The sequence below is a fragment of the Crocodylus porosus genome, unplaced genomic scaffold (genome assembly GCF_001723895.1).
Source record: "Crocodylus porosus isolate Cpor-Errol unplaced genomic scaffold, CroPor_comp1, whole genome shotgun sequence".
Taxonomy (NCBI): domain Eukaryota; kingdom Metazoa; phylum Chordata; order Crocodylia; family Crocodylidae; genus Crocodylus; species Crocodylus porosus.
In genome coordinates, this window is record NW_017728931.1 from 138,433,871 (window position 1) to 138,443,313 (window position 9,443).

The following is a 9,443-nucleotide window of genomic DNA, read 5'->3' on the forward strand; positions in this document are numbered from 1 at the left end:
GGTTTCCTCTCAAAGTATTATTTGCCAAGACCCGATGAGGGCATGGAGGGGGCGAGCATCCCTATAGAGTCGGTGTACTTCTTTACGGGATGCACCATAAATTGATTCTGACAGAAGGCAGCCTCCGTTACCATAAGCTGTGAACAAACAGACTGTGTGAGAGCTCACGTACACTGAAAGGCTCCTAAAAGTGTAGATGCAAGAGTAGCAAGATAAAGGACTCTTCAAGTGCATCAGCAGTGTCACACCCTGGGGCCTGAAGCACACATTGAATTCCCTGCACCGGTGTCACGAGCAGAGATGCTGTGGTTTTTTGTTTTTTTTTTTTGTTTCCTCTCTCTGGGCACTTCTGTAATCACTGGCTTTGTGTGTCATTTTAGCTGTATTGGTTTCCTATTGGCATCCAACGGTCGAAATCGGACTTGGATAATGATGTGCAATCAGAAAGTATGAATGGCAGGGACTGTGCAAAACCTTGGACGGTGTATCACCCTGCTAACTTAAATATGCAAAGACTCCTCAATCCAAATGGCAGGTTGTAATCACCTTGTCAAAGGCACAGCCCTCCAGAAATCTGTGGAATCGCAATGGGATTACGCTGACCCTACTGAAGCCATCGGAGAACGAGTGATTAGGAGGGTAAACAAGACTTTTACGACCAGAGAATGGAAGTCTTGCACGAATGCCCATATCTGATCATATTTCTCCCTTGAAATCAGCTTTTTCCATGAGATCTGCAGGCTGCTTCAAAATGACGCTGGTGCAGATCCCTTAACTGAGAAGGAACACGTGTTGGGTTAACACCAGTATTATGGGCCAGCATTGTGGGGGAGCAGAAAAAAACACCAGACCTCTTTCTATTCTGGTAGCCAAAAATGCCAAGACTTCGGAAAGACCTGGGAAAATATTGATTTGCATAGCACAATAATCCTAACAAACCTGTGTCCTCCTAAGGCTTTATACTTTTAATTATGCTTCACGCTGTAACTATTGAGGACAGAATTCAAGATCCTCGTTTCCTACCACTTCTTCTGAGGAAGAATCTTCCAAAACTGGTAATCACAGAAATCCTGTGAAGAGTTCAGGTCCCATACAATAGCGGAAAATGGTGCGAGAGTACAGCTATGGCAGTGTGCATGCACATGCACACACACTACTCAAATATTTTGTTCTCGGAAGATCTCACTTGGGAGAAATGCGAAGTCTCCACTGCTTTGCTTCAAATTTCTGTTCTCTCCTTGCCTGGAATGCTCTATCCTGCAGATGGATGGATGGGTAGGAAAAAAAAAATATATAAAATAATATATATATTATTCCCCCCGCCCAAAGATTTTAACCTAAGGGAGTTGGGTGCTCATTTGGACTCCTTCACTCTTTTTCAGGTTTCTGTTCAACACCTCAGGGATTTTTCAAAGCCCAACTAGACAAAGCTGGGAAGATGTAGCTGGGGCTGACCTTGCTTTGAGCAGGGAGTTGGTCTATATGTGATCTCCTGAGGTCCCTTCCAAGCCTAACTTTCTATGATTCTATGATCTCAGCCTAAATATTTTAATTGACTTGGGATGGAGTGGAGAGAGACCATAAATGTGACGTGTTCAGAGGGTAAAAGCTGTTTTGGGTTTTGTTTTGTTTTTTTTTAAGGAATTAAGTGACTTAGGAGCACAAGCCCCACTGAAAGACCAGTGTTTAGAGTTTCACAGAGCTTAAGTCAATTAATAACTTCTTGGGTATTTTAGAACTGGGGTTTATTTTTAGAGAAGGATGGTCATAGCTATGGCTGCACCACTCCTGAATACAGAATTAGCCCCAATGTGTAGCTGTATTTTTGAAGAGTATTGAAACACCAGATAGAGCCCACTTGGTGTTCAAGGACAGCCTGTTAGGGGCAAGCTTGCTTTAGATTACACATGAAAGACCCTCAGCCTAATCCAATAAGTTCCAGATACAGAAAATAGTTTTTGATGGAGTTGAATGGGTTGCTTTGACCACGGGATCTTGGCACCATGATCTCTTGCATGGACCGCCAACAAGACCCATCAGTTTTTAGCAAACAGTAGAGGACTGAGGGTCAAACAGTTGAGAAGAAAGACCCCAAATGCATCCTAGCAGCTTTTCTTATTGGTTACGACCCCATCTTCTTCAGTTTTCCCTACTTTTGGGGAGCTCAAGTTTCCAAGCTCAGTGGCCCAACCCACACTCAGTGGATGCTGTGTAAAGGACAGCTCTGTTCTTTTATAAATGCTTCCTGTTTAAAAACTCTAAGGAGATTATAAGTCTGGATATAAAAATAAATTCCAACTAAGCTAATATATTTTCCAGAAACGTAGGCCATAACAACAGAGCTACGTAGAAATAGAAAGAGATGCTAAATGTCGGCTATAAATAGCAAATGCACATCTGGCCTTAGATAACTTATCTGCCAGGGTCAAGAGTTAGATCATAAACGGCTCAGGGTAGAGATCATCCCTTCTTATAAATGTACATGGCACAATGGGGTCGCTGAGTGCATGTGCCATAGAAACAGTAGACAGCGCCATCAGTCAGCACAGTTCTTGGGTATCATTAGGATAAGAGCAATGAAAAATCCTATGTATGCTGAGAGACTAAAAAGCTGTTTCTTTTTGAGACCTCTGTTATAACATATTGGAATGGATGGTGAATGCAGATTGTGACTGAGCAGAGGTGCTGTGCTATTTCCTACCTATCCCCCAAATACCAAGAAACCTTTTGAATATTGATCTCCATCTCTCATGCAGAATATTAGTGTGCTCTCCCTGGTGAAGTAACCACGCTTATTCTTTTGATGTCGTTGATTGAAACAAATGCCCTATATGCTCACGCTCACTCACACATACATACATATGTATATGTATATATTTTAGTGTCTTGAAGGTTGAGAGTCACTGTTAAAAAAGGAAAGATGATGATTACCACTAGGAAAAGATGACTCTTTCTGATTTTTAAAAACTGAAGTCAGTGAATAAATTCTTAGATATTGCACCACCTGGGTTTATTTGGGTTTCACAGAGCTTGTCTTTCAGTGGGGATTGTGCTCTTAAGTCACTTAAATTCTACCCTCTGAAAACATCCAATTTATAGTCTCTCTCTCTACCCCGTCTCAGGTAATTTCAGGTAATTTTTTTTTTTTTTTTTTTTTAAAGGAATTAAGATATTTAGGCTGAAAGCTATTTATGTTGAAAGAAACCTGAAGGAATGAGGAGTCCAGCTGAGCACCCAACTCCCTTAGGCTGGAATCCTTGCAAAAAAGAAAAGCAGATCCTCGTTCATTAGGAGTGGTGTAGCAGTGGATTGATAACTGGCTTAATAGCTTAAGAGATCTGGGTTTTAGTTCTGTCTCTGTCAACTCGCAGAGTAGTTGCAACGAACAAGTTGCTTCTCTGTGCCTCAGTTTCCCCATGTGTGAAATGAATAGTATTGACAACCTTGGTGAAATTGAGATCTGCTGAAATGAGTTATGTAAGAGCTAAGCGGTACTGACTTGGGGCCCGGATCACGTGAGTTTAGCTAACTGTCTACACAGGGAAACTGCAAATAAACATGCTGCCAGGTGCCTAAAAGAGCAAACCACAGCACAGATGATTTTTCTCTAACTCTGTAAATTGCAATAATACTGTAATATGCAGGGGAAAAGTCGATATCTAATTTTATTTCGGATGCAGGGAAATACAGTGGAGATCACACTGTTCTGTTCCTATTACTGCAGCAAACCGCGTATGTACTGCATTTGATATATAATTGGCTTTTAAAATATGTATCTAAGGACAACCTTTGTGCAGTTAATGTTTTAGTAAGAAACACTTTGGAAAATGCTGGATAGTGAAACTTCTAGTTCCTTATCCGCTCTCTCTGCTGCGGTAGCTGAACCTGCCTTGTGTGCGCATGACGTTTTTCACCCTGCTTGCACAGCCGTGCTGCGCTTATGTAAGGCAGCTCTCTGCTCTGCTGGCAGCAGAGACTGCGCCTTGGCAAACCACAAACTTCTCTTGCCCTCGGTGTTTCCCTTTGTCCTCAGATGACTGAGGTTTGATTTGAGATTCCTGCTTGCACATTCAAGTCATTAAAGCAAATAGCTGATCAGTCTCATAATCCCTATGGGAGATGTAGGTAGCCATACCAAAGTGAAGTCAAGTAGCAGGCAGGGGGGATTTGCATCCAATACACTAATGAAGGTATTGGATAAGTACAGCACAGGTAGATAGCACAGGTTTTGGTGAGCTCACTGAAAGCTGCAAGGCGGATCACTCCCTGATGCAGACAACTGGATCTCAGCTGCGAGAAATCCCCTCAATTGCACTGACCCGGATGGAGCTCTGCTGCTTTATACTAGTAGAGGGGCTGACCCCACTTGCACTCAAGTCTTGGGAGCTGTGCCTAGCCTATGTTAGGGGAGGATCTGGCCTTTGCATTGGAAACTGCAGGCGTGTTGAAGCTCATAGGTAATGGAGCAAGGCAAATAAGCTGTGTTCAAACACAGAATAAACCCTGCAGGGGAAGGACAAGCAGCCGTTAAGTTGCACGGTTCGTATCAAATCCTGGGAAACCCTTTTCAGGACACAATGATTTTATTTGGCCATGTTCAGCAATTAAATGCAGACTGTTAACAGCTAGCAGAATTTGGGGGGCTTCGGTCACCTACTATAATGGGGCGGAGTTTTTTGTTTTTTTTTTTAACGTGAATTTTGAGATGATCTACACTCTTTCCTGTTATTTCCAGGCCATTTATCCAGGGTCGCAAATGTAAGAATTATTCCCTTTGCACATTTACACAGTAAAATGTGTAAACGTACATACATAAAAATGTAAACAAATTAAAATGTGCCATTATTTTATCCAAAATACCTGCATTTATTTAAAAAAAAAAAAAAAAAAAAGCAAGCAGAGTCTGCTTTACATTTCGAGTCAGGTCCCTTTTTATGCGGCTTTGATAGTGTTGGAGGGGCTTTAAAATTGGTGCGGCTTCCTCCCCCTTTTAAGTTGCCCTTTCCAGTGCCCAGGAGATGTAAGCCCATTGTAGAATGAAGGAGAAAAGGACTGCAAAGCATTTAAATAGCCAGAAATTGCCAGGGCAGGAGCTGGGGAGTTGAATCTCCATTCACCCAAATGTGGCTGGGGATCCTGGCTTTACTGGAGGCAGCTGGGAATGGGGCAACCTCAATACAGTTATGCTGCGCGTTTAAACAGATGTGGATCTCTCTTCAATTCCCCTTCATCTCTCTCTCAGCAGTGCCCCCTCATTTCCTTTCTCTTTCCTTATTCTTTGCATTTAAATGTCCTTTTTTACTTAATACCCCTGCTCTCCGACTGTTCAGAGCATCTGATAAAGTAAGCTGTTGCCTATGAAAGCTCCTGCCTCTGAATTAGTTGGTAAGGTGCCACCCTGTCCTGCCACCTTGTTCAATCCTCCTAGGTTTCTAACTGAAAGAAATGCCCATCTGCTGGAGCCTCATTGTTTTGCATACAGTCATGCCCAGGAATACAGCACAGTATCACCTTCGCACCCCAGCAAGAAGGCAGTGTCCCTAGCTTAAAACTACTGGGATCTGACAAGACAAAGGTGCTTGGAACTGGGGGCTGCAGTGGTGGTCAGTGTCTCTGCAAATCAGACCCCTTTCATCTGATTGCTGAACCTCAAGCCCAAGCTTGGAAATGTTGGCTTGATCCTACAAGGTGCTAAGCTTGCAGAATGACTGTGGTTCCCATGAGGAATGCGAGCCCCCTTGCACTTCTCAGGACCAGGACTGGGCCCCTTCATACATGAGTGCAGCTACCACTTTGTCATGGTCGTTTATTAGTGGTGCAGAAAAGAAAGTTATCCGTTTGCGAAAGGCCTATAACACTGACCATGGGAGTGGCACCGTACAGGGGTGATGTCCCCGTTCTGTCCTATCATCCGCCATCCCTGGCTGAATGGCAGCTCCTGTGCACTCTCTCTGGCCGAGTAGCGAAAACGCCTGGGAGTCGCAGAGTTTTGTTCCAACTTTGTAGTTCAGTGACAGTATGATTATAATTAGTGATGAGTGCAAGTTGCACAAAAAAAAAAAAATTTGGACCCACCCATACATTTCGGGTTCTCCAGTTCCAAGGTTTGGGATTCAGGAAAGGGGCAGTCTGCAAACTGCAGGGTCACAAAGGAAGGTAAAGCTAATTAACACGGCCAACGCAAAAGTAGTGCCACCTTCAGGCTACATCGCTTCCATCTCGGGGTTGACCCCTGCTTGCTACCACAGCCCAGGTACAGTGTAGACATGCCTTTTTGTGCCCCAGTGAGGTGGTTTTTCAATGATGGGGACTCCCAGAGCAGAGACATCAGCAGGGATGGAGCTGTACAGAGCCTCAGGCCCATTTCCATGGACCGCTGCTATGGTGGTTGCAGTGCAGAAGGTGGCAATGGATCCTAAAAAGGGAATTAAGGTGCAATGGAGCATATCCTTGAGTGACGTTATGGAAGTCAGTGGAGTTATGCTAGGGATGTATTTGCCCACTGCCTCAGTTCCACAATGGGTGGACAGAGATGAACACTGGTTGGCATAAATGAACAAGACGCTGATTCTCCAGGAGAACATCTTTGGTGGAGAACCCTGGCCTCCATTAGTGGCAATGGCAAAGATCTGATCTCTTGACCAGTTAGTTTCACGGCCATGTGGTTCAGATGATGCCATGTCCTCCTGTAGAGCAGCCAGCTGGTTTTGCTGCAGGATATTGGCTGGTTCCTCCTGGGAACATGTACAAGAGATGGTGAGTTAGCAAAAGCCTAAAAAGGTAGAGGTGAGGTAGAGGAAATGCAGCTGCAACATGAAAGGAGGGGTTGGAGCCAAATCTCACAGCACACAAATCGCTGATAAAGAGATTGAACAGCACGGGCCGAAGGACTGAGCCCTGGGGGACTCCGCTGCCCACCTCCCTCCAGGTTGAAAAAGACCTGTCCGCCACCACCCTCTGAGTACGACCCTTCCGCCAATCTGCAACCCATCTGACTGTGTAGGCATCAATGCCACAGTCGCCTAGTTTTTTAATGAGGATGGCGTGGGAGATGGTATCAAAGGCCTTGCTGAAGTCCACAAAGACTACATCCACTGCGACACCTGCATCCAATGCTTTTGTGACCTGATCATAGAAGGCAATCAGGTTGGTCTGACAGGCCCTGCCCCTAAAGAAACCATGCTGGTTGCCCTTGAGCATCTTCCCTGTTGCTGGCCATCACAGATGTGCTGCTTGATAACCTCCTCAAACAGTTTCCCTAGGATTGAAGTAAGACTAATGGGCCTATAGTTGCCTGGGTCCTCCCTCTTCCCTTTTTTTAAAGATGGAGACCACGTTGGCTTTCTTCCAGTCATCTGGCACCTGGCCAGAGCACCACAAGTGCTTGTAAAGCCATGCCAGGGGCCCTGCAATAACCCTTGCCAATTCCCTCAACACCCTGGGGTGGAGAGCATCTGGACCTGCTGATTTGAACACATCCAGCCCCTCCAGAAGCTCTCTAACCTGGGCCTCCCCGACCTTAGGCCTGACAGCATTTCTCCTGAGTCTATCTGGAATCTCAGTCGGGGAGTCCCGGTCCCTGCACAAAACAATGGAGGTGAAGAATTTTTTAAAGAGGTCTGCTTTCTCTGGTACAACCACCAGATTGTCAAGCATAGCCTGCAGGGACCCCACATTACCTGCTGCCTTCTTCATTCTCCTTATATATTTAAAAAAGGACTTTTTTTATTATCTTTGATCCTTGATGCTAGCCCTAGCTCTGTATCTGCCTTAGCTTTTCTAACCGCCCCTCCTACAGACCTGAGCAGTGAAGGCATACTCCTCTTTGGTGATAGCCCCTCCCTTCCACCAGGTGTACACCTCCTTTTTGGCAGTCAGGCATTCCTGAATGCCCTTGGTGAGCCAGGAAGGCTTTGGGGCACTCCTGCCCCCCTTGTTTCTTGTTGGGATTGTCACCCCTTGGGCTCTGAGTATCGTCTCCTTAAGGAACGACCACTCATCTTGCGCACTGAGTTCCCCTACTCTTGAGGACCCCAGCACCTCTCCCACTAATTTCCTTAACTCCATTGAAGTTGAGAAGATACCTTCTGTAAGCTTATTACACATAGACTCCCCTTGATTAATTTTTTCAGGATTTTCCTTGTGATAGAAATTAGGCTAATTGGCCTACAGTTGCCCAGGTCCTCTCCCCTCCCCTTCTTGAAGATGGGCACAACATTGGCCCTCTTCCAGTCTTCAGGGACCTCCCCCAAGCACCACAAGTGTTGGAAGAGTTTTGCCAAAGGTCCCGCGATGACTTCGGCCAGCTTCTTCAGCACTCTCGGATGAAGTTCATCTGGTCCTGCTGACTTAAACGTCTAACTTTTCTAACTGAACATGCACCAGCTCAACATCTACAGTAGAAAGAGGAAAATCATACTAGATAAGGTTCAGAATGGGCATGGTAAAAATGACCACCTTAGTCCAGTGAAATGCCAAAGCAAAGTAATCATTCAGGAGTTCAGTTTTCTCCCAAGTGTCAGTAACCAGCTGTCCTGAGTTAAGCAATGGACCTATGCTTCCACTTGTTTTCCTTTTGTTCCCTAAACGTCTAAAGAAGGACTTCTTATTGTCTTTGATTTCTGTTACTAGTTTAAATTCAGTCACTGCCTTAACCTTTCTTATCTGCTCCCTACAAGTGCGGGCCATTGTCATATAGTCCTCCTTGAGGACTGTCCCAAGCTTCCATTGTTTATATGCCTCTTCTTTTTCAAGAGGATCATGATATCCTTATTAAGCCAAAAGGGCTTCCCAGCCCTTCTGCTATCTTTCCTCACATGGGAATGGACTTCATTTGTGCTTCAAGGATCATGTCCTTAAGGAACAACTGCTCTTCATGCACTCCTTTCACCTTCGGTCCCTAGTCCCATAGCACTTTCCCTACTTATTGCCCTGAAATTCACTTATTTGATGTCCAAAACTTCAACCCTGCTAACTGATGACAGACAGTGAACGTGCTGTCACCCAGGCTACCCTCTATATTCAAGCCGCTCATCAGATCATCTCCTTTGGCCAAGAGCAAGTCTAGGGAAGCGTTACTTCTGGTTGGCCTATGCAGTTCCTGAGTTGGGTAGAGCTCTTCAATACAGGTCAGGAAGCAACGCAACCAATCTGACTTAGCCAAATGCTCCTCCCAAGAGATGTCTGGATAATTGAAGTTGCCCATGATGACCATGTCCCATGTGCATGCAGCTTCTGCCAGTTCTCTAGAGAACTCCAGATTGAGCTCCTCCCCTGGCTTGGTGGTCTGTAGTACACACCTACATTTAGGTCTCTCTCACCACCCCTGTCCCCACCCCCATAGTTTGATCCAGAGGGTTTCAAGCTGTTCTTCATTGGAGCTGATGTCAGCCTCCGAGGAGTTGTATTACTCCTTTGTATAGAGAGCTACACCTCCATCTTTC

General features: G+C 45.1%; 1 long non-coding RNA gene across 1 annotated transcript in view; it reads right to left on the minus strand.

The window, feature by feature from the left end:
• Positions 1–8,547, minus strand: part of LOC109316147 — a 17,919-nt gene extending 9,372 nt beyond the window's left edge. Inside the window, exon 1 of the long non-coding RNA XR_002102733.1 lies at positions 8,455–8,547. This is a non-coding gene — a long non-coding RNA (uncharacterized LOC109316147). The remainder of the gene's footprint in view (positions 1–8,454) is intronic.
• Positions 8,548–9,443: the final 896 nt, after the last annotated feature.